The sequence below is a fragment of the Poecilia formosa genome, unplaced genomic scaffold (assembly GCF_000485575.1).
Source record: "Poecilia formosa unplaced genomic scaffold, Poecilia_formosa-5.1.2 Scaffold366, whole genome shotgun sequence".
Lineage (NCBI taxonomy): Eukaryota > Metazoa > Chordata > Actinopteri > Cyprinodontiformes > Poeciliidae > Poecilia > Poecilia formosa.
The window spans coordinates 431,746-450,673 of record NW_006800305.1 but is presented as its reverse complement, the minus strand read 5'-3'; the positions used below and the strand labels follow the sequence as shown (position 1 = coordinate 450,673).

The 18,928-nt window shown below is 37.6% G+C and overlaps 1 protein-coding gene across 1 annotated transcript in view; it reads left to right on the top strand.

Annotated features, from left to right (window-relative positions):
• Positions 1–12,841: 12,841 nt before the first annotated feature.
• Positions 12,842–18,928, top strand: part of LOC103153901 (zinc finger protein 385D-like) — a 63,591-nt gene continuing 57,504 nt past the window's right edge. The window contains exon 1 of the mRNA XM_016662270.1: positions 12,842–13,014. The gene's annotated coding sequence lies outside the window, so the exon portion shown is untranslated. The remainder of the gene's footprint in view (positions 13,015–18,928) is intronic.

The following is an 18,928-nucleotide window of genomic DNA, read 5'->3' as shown; positions in this document are numbered from 1 at the left end:
TTTTTTTTCATCCAGACGGCTTCCCGCGCCCCCCTGCAATTACACGGCGCCCCCCCTAGGGGGCGCACCCCACAGTTTGGGAACCTCTGGTTTTAAGTAAATGATTATTTAATATTGATGAAAAAGTACTTGTTCCACTGGCATATTATTTTACTTATAACAAGATAGTTTTCCCATGTTAAAGTGAAATAATCTCCCAGTGGAACTATTACTTTTTCATCAATATTAAGAAAATATGGACTCTAAACAAGTAAAAGTTCCTTGTAAATTAGTTTTGTCTCACTTCAAGTATACGGAGATATTTGCACTAGAAACTAGACCAAAAATATTTGATAAAATTTGTTTTTGGAGTGTTGGTCTCAACTAGCTTCTTCGTTGAAGGACAATTTCATTTAAAGAGACTTCAGTATGCATTTAATTTGTTGTCTCAGTTGTTTTGCTAACTTATTTTGGCTATTTAAAATGTCTTCCAGTTCCAATTAGTTAAATGTTTGTTAGAAATGAAATTGATCTTTTGAGATTTGAGGTGTACTTGCATCATCATGCTATTACCATTATATAACTTGAAAATGGTCTTAACAATATTATCGTTTATCGCAGTATGTAGAGGTGCTTTTAATTTTAAAACAATTAGTTACAGTTTTAGATCTCAAACTAAATGAAAGGACAAAACTACAATGTTTGAAATCAAAACTGGCTTTATTGTTGCTGTCGTAGAACAAGAGCACAGTAGTATACTACTGAGGTTATTACAGTTAACTAAAACTGAAATTGAGAAAATGTTTTGTTAAATAAATAAAAGCTCTAAGTAATGGAGAAAAACTATAATTCAATGGAGCTATGTCATATGTTTATAAAACTAAAACATTAAAATTATAGACATATTTTCTGTGTTCATGAATCTATTTAATTACCTTTTTGATCTGATATGATTTTTTTTTCTACATTAGTCTGCAAAATGGTGACAGGAAAAGTTGGGAGAAAACGCCAGAGTCAGCTGATTGTTCAACAGTAATTGAATATTTTTTTTGAAAATTGTTTATTCATTGCCCAATCAATACCCAATGGTTACAAGTACATAACCATCTTTATGAATTCAGCACCTAAAAATTAACCAAAGTATGAATAAAATAAAACTTACTAAAAATAATAAAAACCAGACAAAATTTTACTAATAATAACAAATAAGAATTAGCAAACACACTCTTAAGCACTTACAAAAAGTCACAATGAAATAAAACTAAACTATAATGAAACACTGTTATAACCTTGGCTGCTTCAGGAAGTAAAACAATCACATTTAATTTGGAAAAAAGGATTAATTTTTAACCTGTGTGTTTCGTTTTGTTACTGATGGTGGAAATATTTTGAATTTGATCAAAGATTAAAACATCCGATATAAAAAATATGCAGAATTTGATCAACACTTAAGCTCCCATGGTGTTGTGTTACTGCCTGCTTTCTGTCAAGCTCAACTTTTGTTTCAGTTGGTCCAAAGGTAATATAGCATTCAGTTGACATTCAGATTTTTTGGGATTTGGGTTTGTTGACTCTGCGTGCTGCAATTTAACCAGCCGCTGTGATTATTTCTGCTCCCAGTGCAGCTGTGTTTGTGCTCCAATCTCTGTCTGCTATACTGTGCGTGACGAAAGAATGAAAAACAAATGAATGAAGGAAAGCTTGCTGATTTATTTCCACCACCTTTGGGATTATAAATATTTACAGTTGTTCACAATAAAATGAAATGATGGAAAAACTATGATTATGACCATGGTTGTATGGTGTAAGAAACAGAAAAAAAGACCTGTTTCTGATATTATTAACCTCTAGCATGAATAATTAATCTGAAGCGTTGGTAAATAATAGCTTTTTGCGATTGCTACAGGCTAGCTAATTTAGTTCGCTGCCACCTAAATGTAATTTTTTAACGACAAGCTCCAGCTGTGTGGGCTTCAGGGAGGCGATGATGAAAAATAAAGAGCCCTGATCCTTCACAAAGTGCAACGCCCTGTGTGACCTTGATGGGGCTGCCGCTGGATGGACAGGGCGGCGGCGCAGAAGGCTCCGAGGGAGGAGGCGTCCATTCATCAAGGGCTGCGGCGGCAGTGGGATTTATTGAGCTTTGGGTATCATCCTGTGTCAAGGTGCGCATTCTTTCTGTGTATTATAGGGCCAGATGATACTATTTGGAGGCTTCCAGTAAATAATCTCGAGGTTATGTCTTGTATTGAGTTATACATCCAGTTAAATTTATGATTAAGGCTCAGAGGAATGAATTATAAAGGAATGTTCACATAGAAATCCCAGTGAAGCATGAATAGGAGGAAATGCATTAGACTTGCTTTATGAGAGGTAATATGAAATCGGTGATGTCAAAACCACAAAGTCAGACACAGAAAAAATAAAAGCTGGAACATAGCACATCTCAGGAAAACAAAACAAAGTATTTTTGATCTTTTATGATTATCAATGAATATATTATTGATTAACAACTCAGACTGTTACTTATACTACCCCAATTTTCACATATATGCTGTGTTCGGGGTCATAGATAAAGTGATCAAAATAAAAAAATATGATTAAAATTAAATATTAAATAAAATGAGAGAGCAAGAGAACGCTGAAAATTCCAGATAAATCTTGATCAAAAGTGATAATCAGCTGATAAAGTACAAAAATCTTCACTACAAAGTCTCCAGGTCAAAATTAGGTTATGGATTTAGTCAGGGGTGAAAGTAGTTTTAAATTCTTGGGGCTACGATGACAAAAAAATAATTAAAAAAAATACTTGGGTTGTTGGTAAAGAAACTAAAGCCCTTTTCGCACTGCAGGGTCTGGCCCGGCCCGGCTCGGTTCGACCCGGTCCCATTGGGACCCTGGTCCCCTGGTCGTTTGCATTGAGCAGGTCAATTGTTTATTGAACTTTCAGAAATTACAGCGGCTGTGATGCGCCAAGACAAAGATAAGCAAAGGTAAAACAACCTGAACAGGTGATCAACTCTAAACCACTCGCACCTTTTTACTCTCCATCTCTCTTTGTCATTTAAGCACACCCGTTGCCGTGGCAACCTCCTGCGCTCCCTAAACCGACCAGAGATTACGTTAAAAACATAACATTCAGTCCTTATGATACCAGGTTTGCAGGCTTGATATTTATTTTGCGATCATTAATAAGCCTCCCTGAACACAGCTGTGGTTGATTAGTTAATTTTAAACTCCTGCTAGTTATTTTGGTAATGGAACCGAAACGCACAGAATTGCTCAACACCTCGTTGAAACAATAATTACTGAGATTATTGTTGTTGGGTCAATAACGTGAAAACGTTTTGTTGATTTTTTTGTTGTTGTTGTTCTTTAATAAAGTTACGAACGTTTTAAGCGAGCCAGAGGAGGACGTGCTGCTCTCAGCCTCCTGGTGGCGTTCAGTTTGTCACCTAATGCCGAGATCGACTCAAAACCTTCCGCGACCGACGTGTTTCACTGCTGCTCTAGCAAAGCACGAACAGTTCAGAAACTATTTGAAAAGAGCTATTTATTAACTGATTAAGTTGTGTTTTGGATTGTTCTTGAAAAACTAATCAGTCACAGCTGATTAGTGGTTGCATTCACGGCTGCACAGTGAACCCATTGATTTTTTTTACAGCAGACAGCCGCTCCCCTCTCTTGCAGGTACTGCGTACCCCCACTAAATCTTTTAGGGGTACGCAGTACCCTACCATACCCCCCTACTTTCACCCCTGGATTTAGTTTAATTACTCATTGAGGTGGAAAAGGCCAGGAGAAATGTAGCATGGGAACCTAATAAACCAGCACCTTATAGAAGGATTTACAAGTATTCTGTAGTGAAACAAACCTGAATGTAATTTACTACCTTGCAAAATGGCCACTTGAAAAATAAATTACATTACATTTAACAGGAGTTATTATAATAAATGTTGTAATTTCTGCTCCAGTTTTGACCAGTTACTCTGGTAAACACAGGCCCACATCAGCCTGTTTGGCCCAAAGAACCCCAACAGAATATCCTATTTTGAGTAATACTGGGTCATGTTGTAGTTGAAAGTCTCACTTTTCTCCACATAACCAGTTCATGCTGTTTTCATGTGGGATGAAAATGAGAAACAGAAATTCAGCCATCAAAACCTTATTCAGAGGTCAGCAAACACACCACTCAAACTTTGACTTATCTCATATTAACTTCAATATTATGTTTGTTTTTCATAAAAGAGCACATCAAGTTAATGCTACACTTATGATGGACGCAAATAAAGTTAAAATGCTAATATTTAACCTGATCTATGTAAAACACTCTTGCCTATTTAGCTCAGGCATTGAGGAAAAAAAACATCTGCAGTGAAAGAGGCAATGTTTCGAGCTTAACATCATGTTATAAAGCTATTCTCTCATCAAAAACGTACCTGGAGTTTTGCTGTTATCTTTTAATGCACGTTGGAGAAATCCTTTAATCTCCATGGCAACCATTCAGCAGGGTGGACCTAGCTCCGCCTTCCAGGCGCAGCTCCTCCTCCGACTTCCTGTTGGAGGCGTTTCAGGAAGAGTAGGAGCTTTTAAAGAGACAGATGTCCAATTTCAAGACTTTAAACTGTGAAGTCAAATTTCTTTTAAATTGTATTTGATGTATATAATATTTTTTATTATACTTTAAGTTAACATAGTGACTTCATTGTGTTTTTTAAAGTGCAATAGTAATAGAAAATTTTTATTCTCATAGAGAACTGTGAACAGAGTTCCCTACTTATCACTGCTGATACACTATTCCAATATTAAAGTCTTCATCTTATCTGTGTAGCTATAAAAATAATGCCTAAAATAATTTTCCCACTTAAGAAGAAATTGTAGTTCTCAAGTTATCTGTGTCCTTAAAACATTTAATCTGACATTTATATTTTACCAGAAAAAATAAATCCATTTCATGGTTTTGGCCAATTATCACACAATTAACAATCACTCTAACATGAAAAGGAAATCTTGGGCTTTGCCGTTAAACGGCAATAGCAAAATGAGGAGAGATCTGTCACAAATCTCTGGCTGCTGCAAAAAGATTTGCTGTTAAACACTGGCTTCACTATCGCATTATCTGCTGCCACGCTGAGCCGCTGCATTCGTTTTCAGCAGCTCCTCCTCCCCCATTGGCTCACTAATCCAGTGTCACTGGAGGAAAAGCAGCAGACATTTTATTTTTTTCACATGGTTTACAAAGACAGCCTTTGTTGAGAGGCCAAGAAAATTTTGGATCGCATCACAAATGCATTTCAATCATGGCAACTGGATGTATGACATGCTTGTGCAGACTGTGAAGTGCTTACTCAGAGCAACGCATTCCTGATGAAAACGAAACTACCCTTACTCGAAAAATTTATCTTGGATTTGATTCACCCAACAAGAAAACATCCACCGTTTTTGTTCCACAGTTTGGAAAATTGGGTCGATAATCTGTAAAAATAAATCTTTGCCCAGCGCTAATTTGCAGGAAACCTCTTAATTGGTTGCCTCTAATTGGATCCTAATTCATTTTTACTGAGGAGTGTCCATCCAATCCTCAGCTGCATTGCTGTTTTTTTGTCGCTACTATTACTACTTTTACTTTAAATAGAGATAACCTAAACAAATACAAAAAGCATGGTACACAATAAATGTCATTTTAAGTCAAAGAAGGGAATCTAGCCCAACCTATTCTGATGTAAAAGTAATACCATGTCTTCTCAAAATAATTATTAAATGGTAAGTATTATGTGTTTTCCAGTCACATACTGCCATTTTGTAACAACACCAAGTAACTATGTTACCTTCAGTCGTTGTAAAAACGCTGTATATTTCAAATATGACTTAAAAGAGATTTGAATTTTTAATTTAAAGCTTCTTTCTCTTTAGAAACTCCTGCTCTTTCTGAAACTATCCCTTCACAACATGGCTTCTCTAGTAACCTTTTAAAAATGTTCTTACCATTTTTAAATGTTTCACTAAGAAGTAGCTATGATAAATGAGATCAGCTGATGCGCAGTTTTACCAGGTGTTTGCTAATTGCTTCTGGCTAGTTTGAAGGAGCTGGGCGAGTTGAAGGGGAGGGTTAATCTGTGAGACAGCAGCTTGGAAACTGCAGCTCGGAGGAGGAGCTTTATCCTTGAAGGCGGGGCTAATTTCACCCTGCTGAATGGTTGCCATGGAGATTAAAATATTTCTCCAACATGCATGAAAGAATCATAGCAACAGTCCATATTTCTTTATGATGATGGAAAAACATTATAATGTGATGTAGAGCTAAAAAAATATTTTACATTACACCTTAGATAAAATGTGAATCTGACAACATGAAGCTGAAGGATCTCAAAAAGCAGAAGGTAATTGTGTGATCTGAAGAAAATTATTAACATCTATTAAAACAATAACATTGAAAAAGTCATGAAAATATGGAGTAAAGCATCTAAAGTACTTCAGGCCTCACATCATGTTATTAACCCAACAATGACAAAGACACAACGAAGATCACATAAAATCTTGATGATCACCAAGATTTTATCTGGTAAAAAAGTTAAAAAATGTAACTAAATAAATCAATTGCTTTTTTAAATAAGAAAATAAAACATTTACTGCCTAAAATGTTACAGCATAGTGTTCTTTAAGTGAAGAACGCCGTGTTCTTCACTTAAAAAAGTGAAGAACATGGTTTTTTTCAAAGTATTAGTATTATGGCTAAGACTTTGAAAAGTAAAAATACTTTGAAAAGTTCAGGACTTTCTGCTTGACTTAATATCAACACAATAAAGAGCTAATCTGCTGATTAGATTGAGATTTACAGATTAAAAATAAATGGAAAAGGTGCTAATACAATTTTTTTCACCTTTATTCTTATTTACAGGATGAAGCTAAAACTGCGACTTGAGGACTTCTGGGTAGTACAGATTACTAGACATATATATATATATATATGTGTGTGTGTGTGTGTGTGTGTGTCTTCACAAGACAAGCTCAGATAAAGCTTTTAGATTTTATTGATTATCTTGAACTCCTTATGGTAACCCATAAAATCCTTTAATTTAAGACTTTGTCTCAGCTGTCATTTTCTCTGTCCTACTCAGCAGTCGGTTTTCCAATAAATGCCAGGTACACACTGACCTAACCGCCTTACAGTTTGGCTGACTGCTTCCTCTTCAAGGTTTGTTTTCACCCACTGTTCTGACTAAATCCCTCAGAAAAGCCCTTTTCCTGGCAGGTTTAATTATGTTTTAAGTCGTCCAAAACACAGCTTAAACAAAAACCAGTCAGAACTTAAACAGGATGTAGAACAGCGTCATTGACGATCCTTTGAGGTTTGACTATTTTAGCGCCGCACCAACCACGACACTCGTCATCTGGAGTAAGAATGCTCTTATTTGGATTGTAGATTAAATGAACAGATATCTCACCTACTTTCATAGGTATTATTAATTTTATCTTAATTAATATAACCTTATGCATCGATGTCTGGATGGATACATTTCTGTTTGCAGCTGCATCGGTTGCAAAACAGCAGACCCCACTTTAAAAACCACAGTTTACTCTTCCTGTTTAGATAGTTGCCATCTCCTGCTCACGTTGCCGTTTTCCTGATTTACAACCGGCAATGGCTTTTTAAAAGAGACTGGATGAAAGGCGGAGGTCGCTGGGAAGTCAGCAGCACATCGGTGTTCAATTAGACTCCGTTAAAACTTGGAACTTTTAAAGTTTGGCAGAGGAAAAGTCTCAAACGTCTCCCCCCGATCCGACATCTCAAACAGGGAGTGGGTAGTGAATAATCCCCGCTGTATTTTAGGGAATGACAAGCGCTGGCAGTGGAAGTGCAAATTAACTAAAATTCATTTGAAACGCCTGTTGTCTTAGATCACATCATTCCTGCATCCGTCAGACTTCCTGTGTTCTTTGCGGAAATTGCTCAGCCCTTGTTTTGACTCCACTTTCTCGTCTTGCAGTGATTTTATTACGAATAATTTGCTTTTAACACGTTCTTCATTAGTTGCCTGTCGCTGTTATGTATGAACATAAGGAGAGCTACAATCAAATAAAAGCAGCTCTGCTTTGTTGAGATAAGAAAGCTCTTTCCTTTAAAAGAAGGAATCTTTAAACTTTAATGCCCGTTTGTGTTTAAGCATGTTGGTTAATGTCTCCTCCGTCTGATCTCTTTGAGAGGAAGCAGACTTGTCTTTTACTCGAGTGATGAGCTTTTGACATCAATTTGTGTTTGTTAGTCTGCAGCAAGGCATCTTCCCCAAAAGATCAATACGTCGACTCATCTCTCTTAGGCTCTGTGCCTTTACAAGCTGTACAGACAGATAAAGTGTAAAAGAAAGAGGAAGACTGAGACTGAAGAGACACGGGGAGAAGCTGGAGGGAGAATCAAACAGCCAAAGCGGCAGAGTAAATCTGGAATTGGTTTTATTGTTGGAGCATGACTTTCATGATGTTAGCTGCTTGGCCTGCGTGATTTTTTTTCTCAGTTCAAGGTTACCAGACTCTCTGAAAATAGTCTTATTGTAGAACATGAAGTGAGGAGTTCACTGACAGGACATTCAGTGTAATTTACGTTTTCCCAGTCTGTAATAAAAGCAATCAGGTGAAACGATGAAAAAAGCTTCGGTTTCTGCCCTTGTTATTTTCTATATTCAATGCTTTTGTCCAACTATTTCTCTTTAAGTCCTTTATTGTTACAGCAGACGGGACACCCCTCTTAAATCCAAATGAAATTCAATAAAATGCACAGATTTGAATATATCTGCAGCAGAATTACAGAGCGGAAAAACTCTTCTCGGAGGGCAATGAGACATGCCACACATTTATAATTTAAAACTACGACAAACTGAACAAGGTTGAACAAAATATAACTTACAGTAAGAAAAATAGTGGGGTTCAAAGTGAAACTAATCCTCCTCTGAAAGCTAAAAATCACAAATTTTGGAAAGTTCCTGCAAAGTGTCCGGAGCCCAAAGACGCGACCCAGTGTGGGGATGAACGGAGGGAGTTATCGCCGTATTCATGTCCATGGTTATCATGACGACACCTTATCCACTTTGTTGCCATATTGTGCGATTTTTCCGACTCCTTTAGTGACTTTTTTCTCCCAAAACAACTAGTGATAAAGCTAGTGACTATTTTTCTGTGTTGTTGGAGGCAACGAAGGCAGCCTGTCTGTCCTGAGCTCAGGTCTGTCCTGAGCGAGCAGCGAGAGCGGCCATTAGCCGCCAGTAGCTTCTCCCGCTTCACAGTAACGGCTATCGAACAGCGCTCACCAGTCGCCATGGCAACGCTCGCAACAACTGAGAGAAAGAGCGGGAAAGCGCAGTTTTAATTTTTATGTTTTATTAAAGAACAACGTACAAGTATACAAAGAACAGTAAACCATATAAAAGTTGTAACAAGGGTTATTACAACATCATACATATAAAACGAAGTTAGATAATACTAAAATGTTTTAATTTTATTGTTATCTATTGAGAATGAGAAACTGAAAGTGGTGAAATAGGTCAATTTTGAAATAGGTCAATTTTAAAAGTCGCAAAGCAATTTTTCTACAGAAGTTGTGAATATAAAAACAATTTAATAAAAAATATATATATTTTCTTCTTTTCTTGTTCTTGAATAATTGTGAAAACCAAAGACAATATTGTCCCAACATAAAACCAAATCTTTATAAATACTATTAATTATAAACCAACAGACATTTCGGTTAATAGCAAAGCAAAGCCAAAAGAGAGCCACATAGTGAACATTTTACGTTAATATCCTTTTTGAGTTTAACAGGTTGTGATTAGCTGGATAGTATTTATGCATAATTTTCTGCATGTTATTGTTTACAACTGGAAATTTTTGCACATGTGTTAGATTAGCCACATGTGCTATTCTACCACATGTGCTAACAGAACACTTATTAATAATTGCAAAACATTATTAATAATATTCTGCGATATAGAATCTGGTTAACAAAAATTCACCTCATTTTCCAACTTTTTTTTTTGGACTAAAACCTTAAAACTCTGATGTGATGTTTTTCCCAAGACAAAATCTCCGATTTCTGAGGTAAACTGAATGCAACATTACACCCCGATTCTCCAAACAGAAATTGCTCAGAGGGTCAAAACTACTCCAAACGAGGCAACATAGAAAACAAAACAAAAAAAGTGAAATGAACGATCCTTTTCAGGACAGGCTCTGGTGGAAGGAGCCGCGCAATCAATCAAAGCCGACCCAACAAAGTGTCTAATAAATCAGTTTGTGACCAAAACAGAAATGTTCTTAGCAATCTGCATTTATACTGTCAGGCAGAGCCAGATTTAGCTCTGAAAACAATTTCAACCCGTACTCAGAGCAACTTGGAGGGCTTCATTTGTCTGAGTAGTTGAGATTCGCTCATGACGGTGATGGACAGATCAATTCTTCCAAGCGTGCCCGGCCTCCTCCAAACGCTTTTACCAAGGATTTCTCAGAGCACCGCTATCTTCTTGGTCAGCTTGAATGTAGTGAACAAGTGCTTGCTGTCGATCCATGCATGACACATTGCTGTTAAAGATTCGTTCAGTTTTTTATTTTTGTTACCCTTTGATATCAAGCAAAGAGAATCTTTAGTGTAAAGATTTAATTTGTCACAAAAAAGTGGCTTTTCAAACAAACCTGTGAAAAACTCAGACGTATTTGCGTTAACTGGCGATGAGTGTCTGAATCAGTGTTAACATTTCAAAATAAAACAAGATAAAACAAAAAAATCTAGTGTTATTCTAGTTCTTTTTACAAGCTAAATTAGAAAAACAACTATTACAAAATTAAAAATGGTGTGTTTTTAAAAAAATAATGATCATCAGCCTCATTATTGAGGCTGATGATCAGAATTTATCCCAACCTGTTCCTATAAGCGTCATAGGTCACTTTTAAAGCACATCTGTGGATAAATCAAACAGAATATAAATTACAGCAACATGAACCGTTTTTACTTGATATTTGGGGAACTACCTACGATATTTTACATTACAAGAAACCATAAAAGGAAAGAACACGGCCACTTCGGTGTTTCCCTTTTCAGGCATGGATCGGGTTTAACTAGAATATTTCTTTGTCCAGGTTCAGTTATTTTTAAGCAGCAGAGCTAATAAACTATCCGTGCCATGTACTCCACCCTGTCAGGACAAGTGAAATGCAGTATGTCGTTAACATCTTTTTGCTGCCACACAAGGGAGCTGCAACGAAATGACAACAGAAAAAAATTAAATCAGCATTTGATGAAAAGAAGCATTTGATTTTTATTTCTTTGGGCTACAAGAGTCATCGTGAGTCACTTGTGAGGAGAAAGTGGAAACAAGACAGAACTCTGGTTGGCTCGACTGAACGCTTGTAGAGTGCAGAGTTACGCTGCTGGCTGATGATTGTGGAGCGTTTATGAACTGTGTTGCTACATAAAACTGTACAATGTCAAATGTGGCTTGCGTGTAACCCACCTTCATGTCCTCTGGAGGCATTGCGGCCTGTTTTTCTCCCACTAAGCCTTCTGGAATCGAGTCTGGTTTCCCACCATTTCCTCTCCACGTGTTTTGCATCACTGAATGAGCGGCGAAACGGGCGGCAGATAACCGCTCATACCTGCAGGGAACAGGACTGACTAAACAAGGGGTATTTTTGGGGGCTTTTATTGTGAAATCTGATCTACCATCTAGAACAAGAGGCAGTACTTACAGAAAAAGGGGGAATTAAGGTGAAGAACATAACTGTTTCCAGTTCCAATGATGAGTCATTCGAAAACACATTTGAAAGGCGTTTTACTTTGGAGGATGTTGACAAAAGCTATCGACTAGTCCTTTCTTTTTTCGTTTTTGCCATGCTGAGGCGTCTGAAAGCCTGTGGCAGTGGAGGAATAAACTAAAACTGCAGGAGAATCATTTGGAGTTGGCGTTAGATTGGAATGGAAATGAGATTTCAGGTAATGCGGCTGAAAATGCTGCAGCTTCACGCTCAGCTGTGGTTCAAAACTGTTGATCCACTCTTCTCTCCATAACTTTTTCCCCCCTCCCACCATTTAATTTCTCAGCAGAGAGGATCAAAGTGTTCCTGAAACAGTTGCAACATCCACCACCAACCATCCTCCTTTTTTCCCCCAGTGAAATCTTGTAATTGGAAACAGATATCGGAGTTACAACATGCTGAGTGGATTGAATCGAACTCTTCACTTTTAACGCCTTTTACATCCATTACACCGGTTGTTTGAACGCAAGGGTTAAATATACTGCAGATCTTCTATAAGTCTGTTGTTGAGAGCGTCATCTGTTGGGGCAGAGCCAGGGACCTGTGGAGGCTCAGCAGCCTGATAAAAGAAGGCTAGTTCTGTTCTGGTCCTGTTGTGGTCCTGTTCTGGTTCTATTCTGGGGATGACTGTGGAACCTCTGGAGATTATTATGCAAAGAAAGATTGTTAATAAAGTAAAGAAAATTATGGACAACCCTGACCATCCTCTTCACAAGACTGTCTTTGGAAGGTAGATAATCTTCAGTCAGAGGCTTCCTCAGATTTAGTGCAGTACAAACTGCTACAGGAGATCTTTCTTGCCAACAGTCATCACTTTCTACAATAACTCTTTAAAAAATCTTAAATATTGAGTTACAACAACACTTAATTTCCTTTGGGGTTAGTAAAGTATTTTTTGAATTTGAATTCTATAAAGATATTCGCCCTTTCCACGTGACGTCACGCACCCCAGAACCCCGCCCCCTGCGCCGTGACAGACGTAACAACCAATGCGCCCCTATATAGCTAATCTAAAAACAGACATCTGTAGCCTAATGTCGCTTTTATTTTGTTGATTTCACTTAAAAAATGGTCATAGGTGCTGCGCGGTCGGCTGCACAAACAGACAAGCATGCAAACCAAACTTGTCATTTTATAACTTTTAATGAGGAAAGAAAGATCCTCAGCGATGGACAGCAGCCCTAAATAATAATGACTGGCTGCCCTCGGTGTAACCACGGATTCGCTTTTTACAAGGTAAGAAGATTAACGTTCATATACTTTATAAATAAATGTATATTATCAGAAAATATATCAAATATCGCATTATGAAGAAGGTACGTGTCTAATCATTAGTTACCATGGAGACAGTGCTGCGCCGTCATGTAGCCTAGCATGTACGGAAATAACTGGTTAGCATCTCGTCTTTTGTACGTTTTTAATGTTGCTCCGATGTAAAAGGAAACGCTGTTTATGACAAAGTGACATAAATCATGTGGTGTGAATTCAGGTACAGACGGTAATTTGATGAACACGTCAGGAGGGAGGAGGTATGGGTCGGCTTCTAAGCTAGCTATTTCCAACTGTTGTAAATACCACCGTCTATGAACCCAACCAGGTGTGTTGCGTTCACAGACAAATTAGCTCGACTCCAACAAGTAGAAGCCATGAATAAACTGGCAAAAAACCTTGGGAAAGCAATTTCAGTCCCTCTGTTAAATACTCTCGTCCCTCAATTCCGACGTCCATCATGGCGCTTGGAATGATTAAGTGACATATTAGAAAGCATCAGTAGTGGAGTGATAGTGTCCAAATCAGGACGGAGTGTCACTAGTGGGTGTTCTTTGCTCAAAACAATGGTATATATTACAAAAAAGAGCAGGAGTTTTCCTTTAAAAGTGTAGTTGTGGATCTCTGGTTCCTAATGCATAATAAGCAATCCCATGGCTGGATTACGCAGTACAAGTTGTGTAATTGTTGATCAACAACAAGAGGCCTTGGCAGGGTGGCAATTCTGGTAAAGTATGTGAAAATCCCCCATGTGCGTAAATACAGACAACAAAATGTCCAAAAAGCAATTTAGTCACTGCAAAACCACAAAACATTTGCAAGTAATTTTGGTCTAGTTTCTAGTGCCAATATCTCAGTTCAGTTGAAGTAAAACACAACAAAAACAAGTAACTTTTTTAGAAAGATGTAGAAGCTTATTTTAAGTTAATTATCCCTTAATATTGATGAAAAAGTCACTTGCAACACTAGCAGATAATTTTATTTATATTAAGACATTTTCCCATGATATAAGTGAAATAATCTGCCAATGAAACTAATCATTTTTCATCAATAGTAAGAAATTATTTACTCTAAATAAGCTCCCATATCTTGCTGAAAAGTTACTTATGGCATAGTTTTGTCTTATTTTAAGTGTACTAAGATGTTTCTACTAGAAACTAGATCAAAATTATTTGGTAAGATTTTTTGTTTTTTGCAGTATTGTACTTCTGTCTCTTGTAATTTTAGGTAAATTTAGTTTTTTGTTTGTTTTTTTATGTTAAATGCAAAATGTTTATTTTGGCTTGAGTACTGCTGTGAGTATGTTGTTTTTTCAGCATGATTTAGAGTAATCAATTACTAGATTAGTTGACTATTATGTCTATGTTTGTGTGTAGCTTAGCAAAGCGACAAAAAAACAATATGAGTGGCTTTGAGTTGTTCTTCAATGGGTTTTTGTGTGTTGTTTTTGCTTTTTCTGCGGTGTACTGCACTGAATTAATAATACGTACATCTCCAGGTTTAATTTTGTAAATAAAATTGTTCCACTGTGGCGGCGCTGCTATGAATTGCATGTACGAGGATCGTCGTTTTGCCCTCCAATGTTGTGCCCATGTGCGAAATTTCCAGCTGTAAACAATAACATGCAACGTTTCTTTACTAGACGCATTCCTGAGGAAAATATGCATGTTTACTGAACTTGGTTAAGACCTGTTTCTTTTCAGGGGATCAGCAGCTTTATTTAAATTTTAAGAGAAAGACAATCAGATGTCTTTGGTAGATTATAGTTTTTAGCACTCACCTCCATTTTTTCCAGCTTCTCTTCTCCCCATTTCCTCTATTTGTTTTGTGAAAAAAAAGTCAAGAGTGTCCCTGTTGATCAGATAGCCCTATAACTAATGAAAAGCGTCACTGAAGTGACAGCAAGATTAATGAAGTATCTTGGGCTGCGCTTGCATGCGGTGCACCGGGGTTTTTCCTGCAGAGTTGCTGTCGCGGGCTAACTGCTATTTATGGTGACAAATAATGCCCCATTCTGCCACCAACACCTGGAGTCAAGGTTAAAAAACACATTCCCCTCGACAGGATGAAGGAACGTGGACGAAGGGTGGAAGATGGAAGTTAGCGAGCAGAGACAAGGACAGGTGGCTTTTCTGATGCACATTAAACTTATTTTCTGAAACTGGGCGCAGTGGGAGGGCGCCAGGAGAGACGGTGGGCAGCGGACAGGAAGAATGGCAACGAAGGATTAATTGAAAACATCTTGGAAATACAAAGTAGTCTCAGCAGAGGACCCTAAAGGAGATGATATCAGAGAGGAGTGAAAAACAGCTTTTAGTCGTCATTATTTGCATGTTTTTATTTCACCTAAGTGCATGCAGCTGGCAGTGATGCATGACTGAACACAACGATGTGTGTGAATGTGTGTGTGGAGCTCAGACCCACATCACTTTGATTAAGACGGTATCTTATTTGTAGTCGATACCGGCGGCCAAAGCTCGGGAGCGGTCAATTTCATCTGACCTTCAGCAGCACCGTTACAGTCAGACTGTGTGTGTGTGTGTGTGTGTGTGTGTGTGTGCGCGTGTGTGCGTGTGTGTGTGTGTGTGTGTGTGCGTGAGAGAGAGTGGGGACAAAAACATCCAGACAGACAGACGTTAAGCATGTGTGGGAATACGGGACCACAAAACACACTTGACTCAATGACAGACATAGACACACACTGACGTTCTTCTGTTGTCAGGCTGCAAAAACTCAACAGGTGCAACAAAAAACACACAAACAAAAGTACGGAGCCCCCTAGGGGACATGGAGGATGTTTTTTTTTCACAATAGGTTTTGCGTTCACTTGCCACAATGTACTGATTGGTTTACGCGGCATAACCGAAAGTCTTTCTTATGATGGCCGCTGTAATTTCTGCTATAAAATAAGGCTTTTTTAAGATTCCAATGTATATTAATATCTTGATATCTGAAGTTTTATATCTTTTTCTTTTGGATAGAAATGCACAACAAACCTATGTGCAAAATACAAAAGGAAAACAGGCTAAACATGGGCTTTACATTCCTTCTAACATACAAACAGAAACTTTATGTAAGAAAGAAAAAATACATCCGAAGTACTTGTACTATTTCTGAGTTATTATTACGGGGTAATAAAGTCATCTGACAGTTTGATTGTGTCTCTTTAGTGTTGGTAGTCTGTATGGTTACTAAAGGGGCGTTTTCATGTGCAGGTCCATCTCAGCCAAACAGACATAAACATGGAAAATAAATCGATTTTCAATCAGTTTTTGCACCAAAGAGTTAAAAATATATAAACATGTTTTCACTGATTTAATTTTAAACTAACATTTGTGACTGTATGCAAAATAGATCAGGATGTGTTTGCTAATTTATTGCCAGGTAACACAAAAGAATAAAAGCATCTCTATGTCCTCTAGGTGGTGCCGTACAAAAGTTTTTTCTTTTTTTTACTGCAGCTAACAAAAAGAACAAACTAAGAAAAACTGCCCAAACAAAAATCCAGAAAGCCTGGGAAATAGGCAGTTTTCAAATATTGCTTAAATCTGACTGCCTGGAGTTTTGTTAAGTTTGTACTTGAACTCTGCTTGGGTTGCTAGGTAACTAGCTTACCAAGTAATTTTGAGGTAGTTTCTAGTGCAAATATCTTAGTAATCTTGAAATAAGGCAAAACTAACTTGCTAGTTAGTTTTGCCTAACTAGCAATTTCCATATATTTTGCTTCCCAGCAAAATATATGAGCTTGTTTTAAGTACATAATTTCTTAATATTGCTGAAAAATATGTTTCATTGGCAGATTATTTCACTTCTAGCAAAACATTTTTCCCATCAAGTGAAATAATCAATCTGCCAACAGAACAAAAACATTTTACATTAAGGAAGCATTGCCTTATAAAAAGCTCTTGTATCTTGCTGAAAATTTACTTTTAAGTTAGTTTTATCTTATTTCAAGTGTAGTAAGCATTAATAACATTTGGCCTAGAAAATAGACCAAAATTACTCTGTAAGATTTTATGTTTTTGCAGTGCAAAGATCAGGTCACTAAATCTACTTCTCCATCGTTAAATCTCATTGTAGCCCAAGCTGAAAAAACATTTTGTGGTTGACCTACCATGCAGAAAACACTCGCTACATTCTTGCTAGTTGTACAGGAGGCTCTACTAAGGCTTTTCAAAGATGTGCAGTTGTATAATTTTATTTTACTTTTACTTTACAGCTTTATATTTTTGCAGTGTGGTAATCAGAATTTATGGATGTGGAAATTTTTGTAAAAACGGGAGAAGTTTGACAGGATGTTTGTGTTTTCTTTAACCTTTGAGAGCTGGTGTCGCGTAGCGTTGAGTGACGGATCTTTGATAATCACCGGTTCTCTTTGGGTTTGCATAAATTATGATTCAGTTTAAACTTTTCAGTGATGTGCGGTTTGAGCGTACCCACCAGAAACCTTCGCAGTCTGACTGATGTTGACACTGTTATTTATATGTATCTCTCTGTTACATAAGCATCTTTCTGTCGGCATGAATTTGCCCGCATGTTTGTTGTATAAATTTGTTTCGATGAACATGTCATCTGTGTTTGTATCTGCGCGTGTTTGTTTCTCAGAGCAGCCTGCTGTAGGTGTCTGTGGAGCTTTTTTCTCTGCAGATACGAGCGTGTGTAGTTGACGCACACGGCTTGTTTTGTGACTAAAGATGCTGCGAGCCTTTGTGTGTTTGTGAAGACTCGAGATAAAAGCGAGCAGCCATGTCTCATAGCTGCAGTCTGATATTTGTGCCTGTTGAGTTTGATTACAGCCAGGCAAAAAGTGGGGGGGAAGCAAAAATCATGAAAAGAGAGTGACAAAGTGAAAGAAAAACAAGATAGATGGGAGTGAAATCCAACAACAAAAGGCATTCTGGGACTGAGAGGGTGAGCGTTCAAGAGAAAATAAAAGTGTGAGTGTCATCCACAAAGGGTGACAGAAGACAAAAAGGCTGATTAAATCAGTGCACTTACTGTGTTACTGTCACCCTAATCCTATAATCAGATTTCTCTAACATCAAGCTAATAATCAAGCTGGTATCTGTAATTAAATTCTCAACTGCCTTCCCTTCGGACAGCTGTGTCACTGTGACAACCAAACAGGAGCCAGAAAAAGGAAAGATCATTACGCAAAGCGGTAATTTACTCCACTGAAAATAGCCGAGCGCCGATGCTGAGTAAGACTTGAGCAAACACAAAGTGAGGCGTCTTGAAAGTCGTTTATTTTTAAAAGTGACACTTCACACAGACGGGCAAGCTGGGAGATTTCTGTAGAGACTGTTGGCTAGCAGAGCTAGCAGCACAAATTCTCCATCACAGACTCAATCAATCAGTCAATCAATCAATCAATCAATCAGTCAATCAGTCAATCAATCAACATGGTGCTGATATACAACCAGAGGAGGGCAGAGTAACCAACATTATACTCAAGTAACAGTAGAACTACTTCAACATATTTTTACTTGAGTAAAAATAAAATGTAGCCGTCCAAGAAATTACTCAAGTAGGAGTAAAAAGGAATAACTGATCAAATTATCAATCATTTAACATTTAAAATATTACATAATCAGTTGGATCAAAATACAGCTCTGGAAAAAATTAAGAGGCCACTTAAGATGAGTTTCTCTGATTTTACTCTTTACAGGTTTATGTTTGAGTAAAATCAGTGTTGTGTTCAAGACCACCTAACCCGAGACCAAGACAAGACCAAGACCAGAGTGTATCGAGACCGAGACAAGACCAAGACTTTTAGGGTCCGAGACCAAGTCAAGACCAAGACCGAGGAAAGTCGAGACCGAGTCAAGACCAAGACCAGCGGCCCGTGCTACATGACACAATAAAATGTAAAATATGATCG